This window comes from Pteropus alecto, unplaced genomic scaffold, assembly GCF_000325575.1.
Source record: "Pteropus alecto unplaced genomic scaffold, ASM32557v1 scaffold7, whole genome shotgun sequence".
Lineage (NCBI taxonomy): Eukaryota > Metazoa > Chordata > Mammalia > Chiroptera > Pteropodidae > Pteropus > Pteropus alecto.
In genome coordinates, this window is record NW_006494614.1 from 59,989,535 (window position 1) to 60,004,110 (window position 14,576).

The 14,576-nt window shown below is 40.6% G+C and overlaps 1 protein-coding gene and 1 pseudogene across 4 annotated transcripts in view; one reads left to right on the forward strand and one right to left on the reverse strand.

The window, feature by feature from the left end:
* Positions 1 to 14,576, forward strand: part of KIAA0513 (KIAA0513 ortholog) — a 118,714-nt gene that overhangs the window by 65,628 nt on the left and 38,510 nt on the right. Inside the window, exon 1 of one of the 4 annotated variants that reach the window (XM_025042763.1) lies at positions 901 to 967. The exons of 2 other annotated variants lie outside the window; for them this stretch is intronic. The gene's annotated coding sequence lies outside the window, so the exon portion shown is untranslated. Of the gene's footprint in view, positions 1 to 900; positions 968 to 1,400; positions 1,421 to 14,576 lie in introns of those variants that run through there. One more of the 4 variants, XM_025042764.1, reaches the window with a different exon arrangement.
* LOC112474855 lies at positions 10,251 to 10,369 on the reverse strand (annotated as a pseudogene).

Consider the following 14,576-nt stretch of genomic DNA (forward strand, 5'->3'; position numbering starts at 1 on the left):
TTTCTCTTTTTCTCCCTCTCACACTCTCCCCCCTCCCTCCAAAAAGAAAATAATCAGATTAAAAGAAACATCAAAAGCAGCCTTGGAAGATTTTTTTTTTAAAAAGTCATGAAAAGTCAACTGGCAACAAGAAAGAGCTGCAAATGGGAGGAGTAAAAATCCTATTGCCAATAATAACCTCTCGCTTTTACATGACAGTACTTTACGAAGGACTTTCCCACGCAAAATCTTACTTGATCTTGACAATAAACTGGAGTGATAGGTCATGTTCTCACATGCCAAAGATGAGGAAACTGAGGCTAAGTGACTTGCCCAAGGTCACTTAAGTACTAGGGGCAGAGCAAAGTGTTAAACCTAGCTATCTGACACCAGATACAGAGTGGATGTAGGAGGGATCCAGGCAAATGATATGCACATGCTGTGGGGGGCCAGGGCTTTCCCAGCATTCATCAGCAGAGCATCCTTCTCTCTCACCACTTGCCCTGCTTACTAACTTAGCTGAGCTTGCTGGGATAGTTGTGCCTTTACCACTTCCCTCTACCTCAAGCTTGAGATAGTCCGCATCTACTCAGATTTATTGGTAAGTCTTTGAGAAATCTAGTAGGAAGTATGATTTTAGGGAGTGCCTTTTGCTCAAGTGCTTAGCGTTTCCAAATAGTCTAGATGTCTTCAGTTGTGTGATGCAAGAGACCAAAGCAATTGTAAGGAAAATTGCCATAATAGTTTTCCTTGTTCTCCATCCGGAAAAGAAATGCACTGGTTGTGAAACTTCAGGAGTTAACCCAGTAGTTTTGTTTATTTTATTCAGTTTTTTAATGTGTGTCATTGTTTGAGTAATGGTGTTTGTCATTGTTTGAGCTGTGGCGCAGCTGCTTAGATCAGGGAATAATGAGCTTTAATTCCTTTTTCTAGATCTAAGCATCAAAAAAGGACTTCATCAGCAGGATATCGGAATATATTTCAGCAGGTCAGTGGTAAAAAACAGAATTAAAAGCCAAGACAATCTCGGGCACATCAATAGAAATATAGATCTGGAATGAGAAAGACGATAGTTCCAATCTGCTCCATGCTTAGAATATTGTGTTCTTTTCTAGACATCACATTTAATGCAGGACATAGAAAAAAAAATCAAGCATATTTATTGGAAATTGCTACAGCAGTGAATGATTTAGAGCTGGTAAGCCAGGAGGATCTTGGGAGTCAGGGTTACAGAGATTCAAGTCTGTCATTTATTAAACTTGTTCTGTAGGGACTCAAGATCCCAAGAACCAAAGGATATAAGTTATAGTGAGAAAGACTTCAGTTTTAAGAACTTTACTGTGCCAGAGTGATCTTTTAAAAACTACAACTCAAATCATGTCTCTCCCCAGTATTCATGGGATCAAATTAAAGATTATTACCTTGGTCTGCTGAGGTGTCTGTGAGTACCAACTGACCTTGCTTGTTTCTCCAGCTTTATCGGTGACCACCCACTCACTCACAGAAGTCCCACCTTCTTTCTGTACTCTGAGCATGCCTGGTTTGCTGTGCCTCAGGGCCTTTGCACTGGCTGTTCCTCCTGCCAGATTTCCCCATAGCTGGCTCCCTGTCATTTAAGTCACTGCTCTAATATCACATCCTTAGTGAGACCTTCACTAATAATCAAAATAATTTCTTCCTAGTTCCAAACCCATTCACTTTATCCTGTTATATTGCTTTATTTTCTTTATAACAATATCAGAAATGATCCTATTTGAGAATAATTTTATTGCCTGCTCTCCATTTACCACTGTAGATCAATAATTCCCCCAAACAGTACCTAGCATATAGTAGGTGCTCAATAAATTTTTGTTGAATGAGTGACCTTTATGACAGACCTTTTCATGGATGGGAAGGATTACTTCCTCAGTAGATGCGGTGGTTTTTTGTTGTTTTATTTTTGTTTTTGTTTTATTAGAGACAGTCATACATAAGCCAGCTAGTTTCTTGGAGTTGCTCTAACAAAGTACCACAAACTGGGTGGCTTAAAACAATGGAAATTTATTCTCCTACAGTTAGGGGGAGCAGAAATCCATCTCTAAGGTGTTGGCAGAGTTTGTTCCTTCTTGGGGGCTCAGAGGGAGAAGCCGCTCATGCCTCTCTCCCAGCCTGTCGGTTTCCAACAATCCTTGGTTTTCCTTGGCTTTCAGCTGCATCACTTCCGTCTCTGCTCCTGTGGTCACGTGACCTTCTCCTACATAGCCTCGTGTTTGTGCCTTTACATTTTCTTCCCTCTGTATATATAAGGATTCCAGTCAAATCAGACTTAGGGTGTACCCCACTCCATGAGGACTTTGTCTTAATTTAACTAATCACACCTGCAAAGACCCTGTTTCCAGATGTCACATTCACAGGTTCCAGGAGTTAGGACTTCAATGTACCTTTTTAGGGGGACACAACTCAATGTGTAACACCTTCCAACTGCAAGATTGAGTGTCATTTTAAAGGAGAAAACTGGCAGGAGGTGCTGGGTTATTTTTAGGGATAATGACATGGATTTGGATATTTGTACATAAAGCATCCATGATCCTTACAACTTGCAAGGTAAGTAGTAAGTAGCTTCTAGGAGTCACAGACGAGGAAGGTGAGGGTCAGGGCAATTAAGTGACTTGCCCAAGGTAGTGCAGGAATGTTGATTAAAAAGCCAGAGGCCTTCATACCCTTCCCCACCTGCTGGCGAACTGGTCTTACTAGTGGCGCAAGCCCAAGGTAGGATGTGGGATTTCTTCTACGACTCTGCAGGGGTCCAGGGAGAGGGATTATTTCCTTTAATATTTCCTTATTTTGCCTGACCCTGCCCTTGTGGTAGAGGAATAGCTTATTGATGTCAAATGGTGTAGCTGAACATGATGCTCCAGCGTTAGACCTCACACAGAGGCTTTGTTGGAAGGCATTATCATTAGAAGCTGCATTTTCCCTTGTGGAGCTTTTCCAGTGATTCTGAAGGGCTTTCTCCTAAGCTTTTGAGGGTTCTGGGTCTCATCGTCTCTGATTTTTACCCTGAAAAAGTATTGCTGATATTTTAAGACCGAGCCATCCAAGAGTTCACAGAGTGACTTTTCTCCTTAGGAGATTGGGTGGGGGAAGGGCGGTAGGGGAGTACATGAGAGCAAGGCAGGCCGCCAGCAAAACGACTTGCACCTTCACCGTTAGAAACCTTTTTCTTTCTGGCTCTATCTTACCCAGGTACCCAATATGCCCCTCCCTTGTTTAACTTAATTAATTTCAACTAGGTAATACATACATGCAGATGATACAAGATTCAAATGATATAAAAAGATGTCCAGGGAAAAGTCATTTCTGTCCCTACCTTCCTTTCCCCTCCAGCTTCCCAGCTGTCTCTCCAGTGGCATGATCACTGCCATTCTCTAGTGTCTCCTTCCAGAGATCCGATGTCCTTTAATGTCCCCAAGTGTACCCCCACCCCATGAAAGCTGTGCTTCCATCTCAATTTTCCATTCTTCCTCCTGCCTCTTCAGACTCCTTTCTGTGGCGACCTGATAGGCTGGTTCGTTCCTACATGTCAAGAGCTGATGACAACACCTCTGCCAAGAGTTTTATATTTGGAAGGAAGGTGCTTTAGAAAAAATGAGTCTGTAATGGTAAAATCTGAGGCCTTGAGGCAAGACTGTGGGGAAGGAACTTTTATTTATGGGATGGTGTTCAGGGACAAGTTCCTTAAACTTCAGGGTTAGCTCTGACAAGGAGGCAAGCACAGAGCTATCGTGGAAGAAAGGCGGGAAGGCAGTTGATGTTACGTTCCGGAGCGGATAAGGTTGTCGGTGGTACTGTAGCTCACACTTACTGGGTTTACTCTGCCACACCCGGCAATGTGCTATGTGCTCTATAGGTTGTCACTTTAATCCTCACAAAAACATTATGGAGAGGACAGTGTTACCATCCCCATTTTACAGATGAGAAAACTGAGGCATGGAGAAGCAGAGTAATTTGCTTTCCGTCACTCAGCTGTTAAGGGCAGAGCTGGCACACGGACCAGGCAGCTTGTCTTTCTGTTCCAGGATCCAGGCTGGGTACCACACTGCATTCAGTTGTCATCTTCCCAGTCTCCTCTGGTCAGGGACAGTTTTTTCCCTGACTTGTGTACAGTTGGGTGGTCCCTGTGTAAAATTCTATCTTCATAGCTCTCAAAAGGAAGAGTGAGCCAAATGTAGCCTGTGTGTGAAGGTCCACGTCATACAATGGAGAAAGAACCTTATGTAAGAAGGCCTGCTTTCATCCTCGGGGGCTTCTGGGCTCATTCCAGAAACCTGCTCCTGCTTCTGAAAAGTCCTAAACAAATGACTAAGTCTCATTCCAGCATAGGACTAATCCCCAACAAATACTGAGAGGAAATGGTAAATTTGGAGGAAAAAAGAAAAGGGGGTTATGTTTTTCTCCTATTTACTGAAGGCCTAGGTGCAGACAGTATTCCTCGGTGACATCCTTTTGTAAACCAGGTGTGTTCTGAGGCATTTCCCTGGCCTTTGCATCACAGCCAAGCATGACTCAGAGCAAATGACTCACCAGTGGCAAACATGACCGAAGAGCTAGGGAGAAAATGAGAATCTCGAAACAGCAGAGCAAAAGGTAAATGGAAAATGCTAGAGTAAATGAGCTTAGAAGGCTGCTGTTCAGCTGACATACTTGAGTTAGCGGGTTTTGGGGGTGAACCCAGGAAGCTAAGATACAAAAATAGGGCGCAGTATGAAGGGGTGGAAACCTCATGAGAGAAGAAAACCAGATTTTGAGTTAGTTGTAAATAGCAACATTGATGTAAAAGAATTAAACGAGGTCAAAACGGCAAACCTAAGACCGGTCCCCTTAATTTTTTTTAACTTAGTGTGGTGATGATGGAACAGGAAACAGTTAATAAAGGGAAGCTGGTTTCACACCCCCTCTGCTCGGAGGAGGCAGATTAAGCGAAACTTCACGAAGCAGCAGGATCGCTCTCAGAATCTCAGGCTCAATTTGGATAATAAATACTTCCTTTGTCTGCTCTTGCGAGGAAAGAGGCATTCTGCAGAATCAAAATTTGAATGCGAAGTGAATTAACAAGACTCGGGGATCCTGTGGGAGAGTAGTAGCATCTCTGACTTTGTCTCCTATGTCTTCTGAGGTCACCAGGATTAGCCAAAAGCTGGGGGTGGGTGTCGGGGTCCTGTGAGGTCGACGCCTCCTGTCGGGTGGCCCTGCTTCTGTACTTGCACGCCAGTCTTCTCTCCACATGGCGGCCAGTGTGCAACATCTTTGCAAAATCTAAATCAGATCATAGTGTTCCCCTGACGCCTCCCTCCAGTGCTCTCCCGTTGCTCCTAGGATAGAATCCCAACTCCTAAACTTGGCCTCCATCGCCCTGCCAAATGCCTGGCCTGTGGCCCTGCCGGCCTCAGCTCCTTCCCTCCCTCCATTCGCTTCCCTCACTGGGCCACACTGCCTGTCTGTGGCTCCAAGCGGCCAGGTTCGTTCCCACAGCAGAGCCCATGAATTTGTCGTTTCCTCGAGCTGGGATGCCAGGCTTCTGGATTGTGGAATGACCTTCTCTTGTGTTTCAGGCTGAAGGAGCTCCCGCCTCCATCTGGTTCCTCTGACCAGCACTGCCCAGTAGTAAGCCACATGCGTCATCTTAAGTTTCTAGCAGCCACACTAAACATGTAAAAGAAACAGGCAAAATAATTTTGATAGTAGAGTTTATTTAGCCCAGTATATCCAAAATATTATCGTTTCCACATCTAATCAATATAACAATTATTAAAGAGACATTTTATAATCTCTTTTTGCGCTGAGTCTGAAATTCGGTGTGCTCAGCATGTCTCAGTTTGAACGCGTCACATTTCATGGCTCAATTGCCACAGGCAACTGGCTGCCATACTGGACTGTGAAGCTCTGAAACTATTTTTATTTTACTCACAGCACTTACGAGGGAATAAAATGATGTGTTGTTTACCTCTTTGCTCTCTAACTAGAACATAAACTCCCTGAAGGCTGGGCTTTTGCTTCTCTTGTCCATCTGGATCAACACCTGGCACACTCTAAATGCTCGAGAATGTTTGCTGAATGATAGAACGAACACATGACCAGACAAATGAAGCACACAACCATCCTCTTGCCGCTCCAGAGGCAACTGAGTGGTCAGTGCCATTTGGAGCCTGTTTTAATCAGAGGAATTCAATGCACAAGGTTCCCTGCGACCAAAAATATTAACTATTTAAGGTAGGGACTTGTGCCTGGTCAAAGGGCCGTTGTGATTACTCTTTATTGGGTTAATTTTGGGGGTGACAATGATACTAAATGAAAGAAGAGTTTTCAGTAGGAAGCAGTTAACAGGATTGAGATTCTTTAACATGGTTTTTGGTCAGAGTTAATCTAGATCAGGGGACAACGTCTAGTGACATTTTTGGTTGTCATGACTGGCAGAGGGGAGCATCCGTCATCTAGTGGGTAGGGGCCAGGAATGCTGCTAAGCATCCTACAACGCACACACAGGACAACGTCACTGCAAAGAGTTATCTGGCCTAAGTGTAGATCAGCGCGGCTCTACATTTGTTGCGTTTCTGAATTGCCTCTGAAAACCTCAGCAAGGTTATTAGTCTCCAGAAACTTGAAAGGTTGTGTGCAGGCCCATCTTTTCATTCCTTTTTCTCTCTCTCAGATTAAGCCCTCCCATCTATCGTTTCTCTTCCTAAAAGGATAGACCAAACCAGAGCTGCCTCCAGCTAAAGCATTTGAAATGAAAGAAAATTGGCTCCACTTTTAAACCATAAATTAGAATTCTTCAGAGAAGACATCTGGAGAAGACTGTGCCTCCAGAACTGGATCAATACACTTTAGGCAGCCCCCTGATGCTACTTAGATACTTTCAAAGCAAAGCAACAGCAGAAACCCATTTCTTCACACTTTTGTGCTAGTAAACATCTACCAACTGTGCCTTTAACAAACACGTATTTATACTCCAAAGCAGAATTGGAATGCAGAATTATGTGTATTTTAATTATTGTTATCTATCGAGACCCCCCAAAATGAGAGAATTTATTATATTATTCCTCATCATTATTTGTCATATAAGATTCGTTATCTTACTTTGGGTAGAAAAGTGATTGATTATATGTGTTTCAATTTTAAGATTATGGGGAATACTGGCAAATATAAACTGAGGTTGTGCTAGACTTGGGGATATTTTTTATCCTTCTGAACTCCAACAAGATCTGAATAAGTCTGAATTAGTGTGTGTGGGAGGGGATAGCAAACTATTTCAAGGCCGAGGCTTTGTGTTGTTTTCTCTGTCTGGTCTATCTTTCCATGTCTGACTGGCAGGCCTCTACCAGATTCCACCCGAAGAAGACCACCTTTAAAGTCTCCCCATGCAGACCTGAGGACTCTTCCTTCTGTGTCCTGGAATTGTAGCACTTGTCACATTACCGTAATTGTTTATGGATGTCTGTCTCTCCCTAGATTGTGTTTGGCAAAGAAGGCCCATATTTTATTCATTTTCGTATCCCCAGGGCTTATCATAGTTCCCAGTACATGGTCAGGGCTTAATAAATCTTTGTCAAACAAATGACCTGAACTCTACAGAATAGCACCTTGTATCTGCCTACACTGGTGCTATCTCCATCAGAGAAGCAGCAGCTGCTTTCTTTGGCCTCAGATGGTAAAGTTCCAGAACTTGGCACTGAGCAGAGACATGACAAAACAATCTAGGGACAAGATTTGCATTTTCCCTAGTTCTCTGTTTTAACCAGTTGGTGACAATGTGGGCAGAAATTGTGGGTTCTAGACGCAGCTCTGTACGGACTACCCTGTGACTTTGCTCACATGATGTCATTCCTGTCGCTTCACTTCTCCGCGTCTCGATTTCCCATCTTAAAACTATTTCCATGAGTCTGTGTCTTCCCCTTGAACGTCCAACCCTTTCTCCCATTGTTACCTGTCTGCCAACCTCCCCCACCCCACCATTTTCCAGAAATCTGAGGTCTCTTCTGACCCTAACATCTTGGAATTTTATTTGAGTAAAACAAAGTCTAGAACTATTTAGTGCATAGCTGTTTTGTTACCACTCCTTTGCAAGCATCTCGTTTATTTTTCATTATTATATTTAAATCATTCAGTTTTTTCTTTTAGGCACCAAGTAACTTCTATGAAAACCCGGCATCTGTGAGTGAAAAGTGCTAAGCCTTCCTTGTTTACCAACCTTTACTAAATGGGAATTAGAAAACTTTTAAATACTTTGGAGTAAATATTAAATTGCCAAGTCAGAGGTTGCCTGCATCACCTGCAAATGGGAAGACCTATATAAATGGAGTCTTCTCGTGTAGAGACTGGTAAGGGAATATTAATCCACACCAGTCTATACAGCTCTTTGGAGTGTCTTTATCCACACCCTGAATTAGCAAACAGTTACCTGTTCGCATTATATCAAGGCTGTGGAGTCAGACTCTGGGCGTTTATCTAGACTCTTCCATTTTTGCTCTAAGGCTTTAGACAGCTATGGTACCTAGCTAAGCCTTAAAGTTTCTTCAGCCATAAAATGAAGGCAACAATAGACCCAGCTCTGATATTACTAGAGAATTAAATCAGGTTATCAGTATAGAGCGTTAGCTCTGCCTGGTATGTAGTGAACATACAGTGAAAGTTGCAATTATCATTTAATTATCAAAAAGTATTAAATAATAGTAATAGTTACCATTGTGTAAAAGAGCAGCCCATTCGCTCGTGGCTTTCTCACACCGTTGTCAGCAGCGGAAGCAACAATAGGAAGCAGTGGCTTTGACCTTCTGCAGAGCATGTTAGCACCAGGGACCACAACGGCAGTCAGGTGTGACGGAACGTCTCGTGTGAGTGCATGAGAGCAGGAGCAGTGACTGTTATGAGATGTCTGAAAATGCCATCCTTTTTTTCAAATATGAATTTGTAAGGAGGGCAAGAAATTAGAAAAATATGATTGTATATAATTTCTATAATGGGTGGTATAAAAATCTTTAAAATGTTTGATAAAAAGACCTCGTTTCACATCTCAGACCGCTTTGTAGAATCGATGATACCTTGTCATTAGATCCAGCAGTGAGTCCGTGTGTGTCTTTCTGTCTCTCTGTCTTTCCGTTTCCCTCTCTGTGTGTGTCTCTTTATCAGTCACTGTCTCTCTCTGTCTCTCTGTCGCACTATCTCTTTCTCTAATGGCTAATGAGGTTGAACATCTTTTTATGTACTTAACCGTTCATATCATCTTTGGTGGTGTGTCTGTTCTTTTTCCAGTTGTTAACTTGGCTTTTTTATTATTGTTATGTTTTGAGAGTTCTTTCTGTATTCTGGATACAAATCCATTGTTGGATATGTGATTTGCAGATGTTCTCTCCCAGTCTATAACTTGTCATTTTATTCTCTTAACAGTGTTTTTCAAAGCAAAAGATTTTAGTTTTATTAAGTCCAGTATATCAACTTTTTCTTTTATAGGTAGTGCTTTTGTCTATTTGTTTATCTGCCTGCAGATGTCCAATTGTTTCAACACCATTTGTTATTGAACTGACTCATTGCTCCTTTGAATTGCTTTTGGATATTTGTCACAAATCAGTTGGCTATACTTGTGTAGGGCTATTTCTGGACTCTGTGTGTTTATCACCCACTAATATCATACTATCTTGATTACCATAGCTAATATAGTAAGTCTTAAAATCAGAAAATATGACTCCCCCCAACTCTGTTCTTCGCTTTCAAATTTGTTTTATCTGTTCTAGTTTCTTTGTCTTTCCATATAAATTTTAGGATACACTTGTTTATATCTATTAAAACATTCTTCTAGGATAGGAATTGCATAAAATCTGTAGATCAGTTTGGAGAGAATTGACGTCTTTATTGTGTTAAGTCTTCTAATCTTCAGACACAGCGGTATGTAACTCGTTTATTAAGTCTTTTTTTGTTTGTTTCTTTCATAAATGTTTTGGAGTCTTCAGCATATAAATACTACGCATATTTTGTTAGATTTATACCTACATATTCACTTTTTCAAGTTATTGTAAATGGCATTTAGTTTTTAACTTTAGTTTACAAATGTTCATTGCTAGTATATGGAAATATGATTGAATTTCGTGTTAACCTTGTATCTTGCAACCTTGCTAAAGTCATCTATTAGTTCTAGGGATTTTTAAAAGAAGGTTCCTTGGGAGTTTGCTATGACAATAAAATCCTGTGACTAGAAACAGGTTTATTTTCTTCTTTCTAATATACATATATATTTTTAATGCCTATAGCACTTGGTCTTCGTAGGTGGTCTCCCATCCAAGTACTAACCAGGCCCAGCCCTGCTTAGCTTCTGAGCTCAGAGGAGATTGGGCACGTTCAGGGTGGCATGGCCGTAGACCCCCTTCTAATATTTTTTCCCGATGCTTTTAATATCTTTCTCTTGCCTTATTGCACTAAATAAGACTTCCAATACTATGTTAAATAGGAGTGGGGAGAGAGGATATCCTTGCCTTCTCCCCAATCTTCCAGGGAAAGTATTCAGTCTTTCATCATTAAGTATGATGTTAGATATAGAGTTTTTGCAGATGCTCTTTATCAGACAGCGGAAGTTCCCTTCTATTCCTAGTTTGCTATGCACTTTCATCCTTAATGGGACTTCAGTTTTGTCACATGCTTTTTTGTTGTTGTTGCATCAATTGATTTGATCATGTTTTTTCTTCTTTAGACTGTCGGTACAGTAGGTGACATTGTTTGATTTTTGCTGTACACTCCCAGGATAAACTCCACGTGTTCATGGTATATTATTATTCTGTGTTACTGTATTTTATTTTCTAATATTTAAGATTTTTTGCACCTACGTTCATGAAGGATATTGGCTTGTCATTTTCTTGTACTGTCTTTGATTTGGCAGAGAGTAATACTGGCCTCATAAAATGAATTAGAAAATGTTATATCCTATGAAATTTTCAAGAGGAAATTTGTAGAATTGGTATTATTTCTTCTTTAAAGGTTTGGTAGAATTTGCCAACGAATCCATCTAGGCCTGTAGATTTCCTTTTTGGAAGGTTTTAAACTATGAAGTTAATTTATTTAATAGTTATTATTTAGGTTATCCATTTCATATTGGATGAGGTTAGGTAGTTTGTGATTTTCAAAGAATTGGTCGGTTTTATTTAACTTGTCGGCTTTGTGTGGGTAGAGTCGTCTATAGTTTGTCCTTATCATCCTTTTAATGTCTAGAGGATCTCTAGTGATGTCCCCCTCTTTATTCCTTATATTGATTTTTGTGCCGTCTCTCTTTTTTTATTGATCTGTCTTGCTAGAGGTTTATCAAGTTTGATTGTCTTCTTGAAGAACGTTTTTGGTTTTATCAGTTTTCCTTATTGTATCTCTTTTTCAATCTCATTGATTACTGCTGTGTATTATTTCGTTCCTTCTCGTTTTGGGTTATTTTGCTCTTTTTTTTCTAGTTTTTAAGGTGGAAGCTTAAATTATTAATTTAAGACCTTTTTTTATTAAATATAAGCATTTCATGCTGTCTACATCTCTCTAGGCACTGGTTTAGTAGCATCTCACAAGATTTAATATGTCGTATTTTTAGTTTCGTTCAGTTCGGTGTATTTTCTAATTTTCCTTGAGACTTCCTTTTTGACCAATAGGTTATTAAAAAGTATTGGTTAGCGTTGTGTAAAAGAACAGCCCAAACCATCATGGCTTTCCCATACCATCGTCATGAACAGAAGCAGCAGTAGGAAGCAATGACTTTGACTTTCTACACAGTGTGTAACACCAAGAACCACGGCAACACTCAGATGTGACAGAATGTCTTCTGTGAGTATGTGAAAGGCAAGAGCAGTGACTATTGTTAATTTCCAAATGTTTGGAGATTTTCCAGATATGCTTCTGTTATTGATTTCTAGTCTAATTCCATTAAGGTCATAGAAGATACTTTTTGTGATTTCAGTTGTTCTAAATTTTCAAAGGTTTGTTTGACAAGCCATGATATGGACTGTCTCGGTGAATATTCCACATGCACTTGAAAAGAATATTCTTTGTTTTCTGTTTATTCACTCAATTTATCTTTCCTCTGTGTCCCTTTTCCTGTATTCTTCAGGATTATTTAAATATGTTTTAGCATTCCATTTTAATTGATCTATTGAGTTTTTACTTTATGTACAGTTTATTTTGTTTTTGTTTTTAATGTTTGCTCTAGGAATTACAGTATATACCCTTAACTTTTTACAGTTTACTTAGAGTCAGTATTTTGCTACAACTAGTGGAAAGTAGAAACCTTACCACAATATGGGTCCCTTTATTCTCTCTTCTTTTTGTTGTAGTTTTCATATGTATCATATCTATTTACATTGAAAACCTCATCAGCCACTATTACGATTTTTGCTTTCAACTATGTAACATATTTTAAAGGATTCAAGAAGAGGAGGATAGTCTATTATATTTACCCAGATTTTTCCCTTTTCTTTTATACTTCATTTCATTCCTGATGTTTTGTGTTTCTTTTTGGTATTATTTGCCTTCAGTATAAAAAAAGTTTCTTTATAACTTCTTAAAGAGCAGGCCTACTAGCAACAAATTCTCTTGTTTTTACTTTACTTTCCATTCCTGAAGGACTTTTTTTTACTAGATATAGATTTCTAGACTATCAGTTCTTTTCTTTTGGCCCTTAAAAAATGCTGTTTCACTTTCTTCTGTTTGCCACAAATTTTGGTGAAAAATCTACAGTCATTGGAATCTTGTTTTCCTATGAGTAATGCATCATTTTTCTCTGGTTGCTTTCAAATTGTTGTCTTTTGTTTTCAGCAATTTTATTACAATGAGTGTGGGTGTGGATTTCTTTGGATTTATCTTTTTTTTCATATTCACTGAGCTTTCAAAACTGTAAGTTTATATCCTTCCCCAGCTTGAGAAGTTTCAGTCACTATTTCTTGATATATATATTTTTCACTGCCTTCTGCCTTCTTTCCCCTTTCCTTCTGGGACTCTAATGACACAAATATTATCCTTTAGTATTGTCCCACAGGCCTCCAAGGCTCTGTTCATTTTTTAAATCTTGTTTTCTCTGTTCTTCAGATTAGATTCTTTTTATTTATTTATCACTTATTGTTTTCATGTTCACGGACTTTTTCCTCTGTCATACTCATTTTGCTATTGAGCGTATCCAGTGGTTATTTTTTAGTTCTAAATTTTCCATTTGATTCTTTTTTCTACCTTCTTCTTTGTTGAGACTTTTAAAATCTTCCCTGGCATTTCAAGAATGTTTCCTCTTACTTCGTGGAGTATTTTTTATAATAACCGCTTTGAAGTCTCAGCTAATTCCCATAGTTGTGTCGCCTTAGCCCCGGCACCTATTGACGGTCTTCTCCCACGCATGGGAGGATTTTCCTGATTATTTGGGGGGGAGGGGGAGGCTAATCTTGCATTGCTTCTGAACATTTTGAATATTACGTTATGAGACTTGATCAATTTGAATTTGGATTCTAAGTCCCTACCAGCCTCTGTGGGTTTCGGTACCAGTGGCATTTTCAGAGTCTTCACAGCGCTCTTCAGACATGCCCCTCGTGGGCCACTCCATAGCCGTGCAGGTGCTGGGCACTGGTCTCTCCTGAACTTGAGAGCCGACAGTATGCTGTTTAGGCTTACATCAGCGCGTGCTCAGCTCAGGGGTGAGCCCAGGAGCTCATAAACAGCTTTATGGGGTTATTTTCCTGAGCAATTCCCTTTTAGCAGTCTCCGCAGTACCTTCCAGTTCATGCGGCCTCCTGTCTTTGGTCCTTCAGCCAGAAAGCAGGAGCTTTATTCCTCGCCAGTATTTGTTATCGCTTGTCTTCTCGATAATAGACATTCGAATAGATGTGAAGTGATATCTCATTGTGGTTTTGAAGAGGCATCTTTTAGACTCAGCCCACCGCTGAAGTCTGCCGAAATCTTTTTGGGTCCCAGTCGTGTCATTCTCTGAGTTAACTGTCCCTCTGGCTTTGGGTATGCTCTGCTACACTCTTCCTTAGCTCACATCCATGACTAAGCAAGAAGAGGATTGAGAGAAAATCTAATGGGTTTTCACCCTCTTCAGACCACAGTATCTCCAACTGCAAAGGCACATTTCCTCCCTCAGTGTTTCAGGCGCCTGTGGATCCCTCTGCTGCTGCAAAAGCACTGGGGACTGGGAATGAGAGAGCTGAGGAGACAGAGGCATAAAAAAAAAAGGAAAAAACCCTGGGATTTGTCCCGCTGTCTCTGAGAATTAGGCAACACCTTTCCTGCTCTGCAAGCCAGCACTGGGTGCTTCTCCCAGTGCTCTGCTATCCACACTGATGCTCGTGTCTGGCATGAGGCTGTGTTTAGTCCAGGCTGGGGGTCCTGGAGTGGGGATGGCAGATCGCCACCACTCTGGTAGTGCTTCAAGTTCTATTTGTCTTCCCTCATCTACCTGCTTCTGTTTACTTTTCTGAGACCTTTAATAGCAGCTCTGTTTATTGCGTCCAGGTTTTATAGCCATATTCAGTGGGCAGGAGAGGGTGGATTGTTCTCATTCCATCTTCCTCTGAACCATAAGGAAGCCAGAAGACATGTGTTTTAGAGGCATTCAA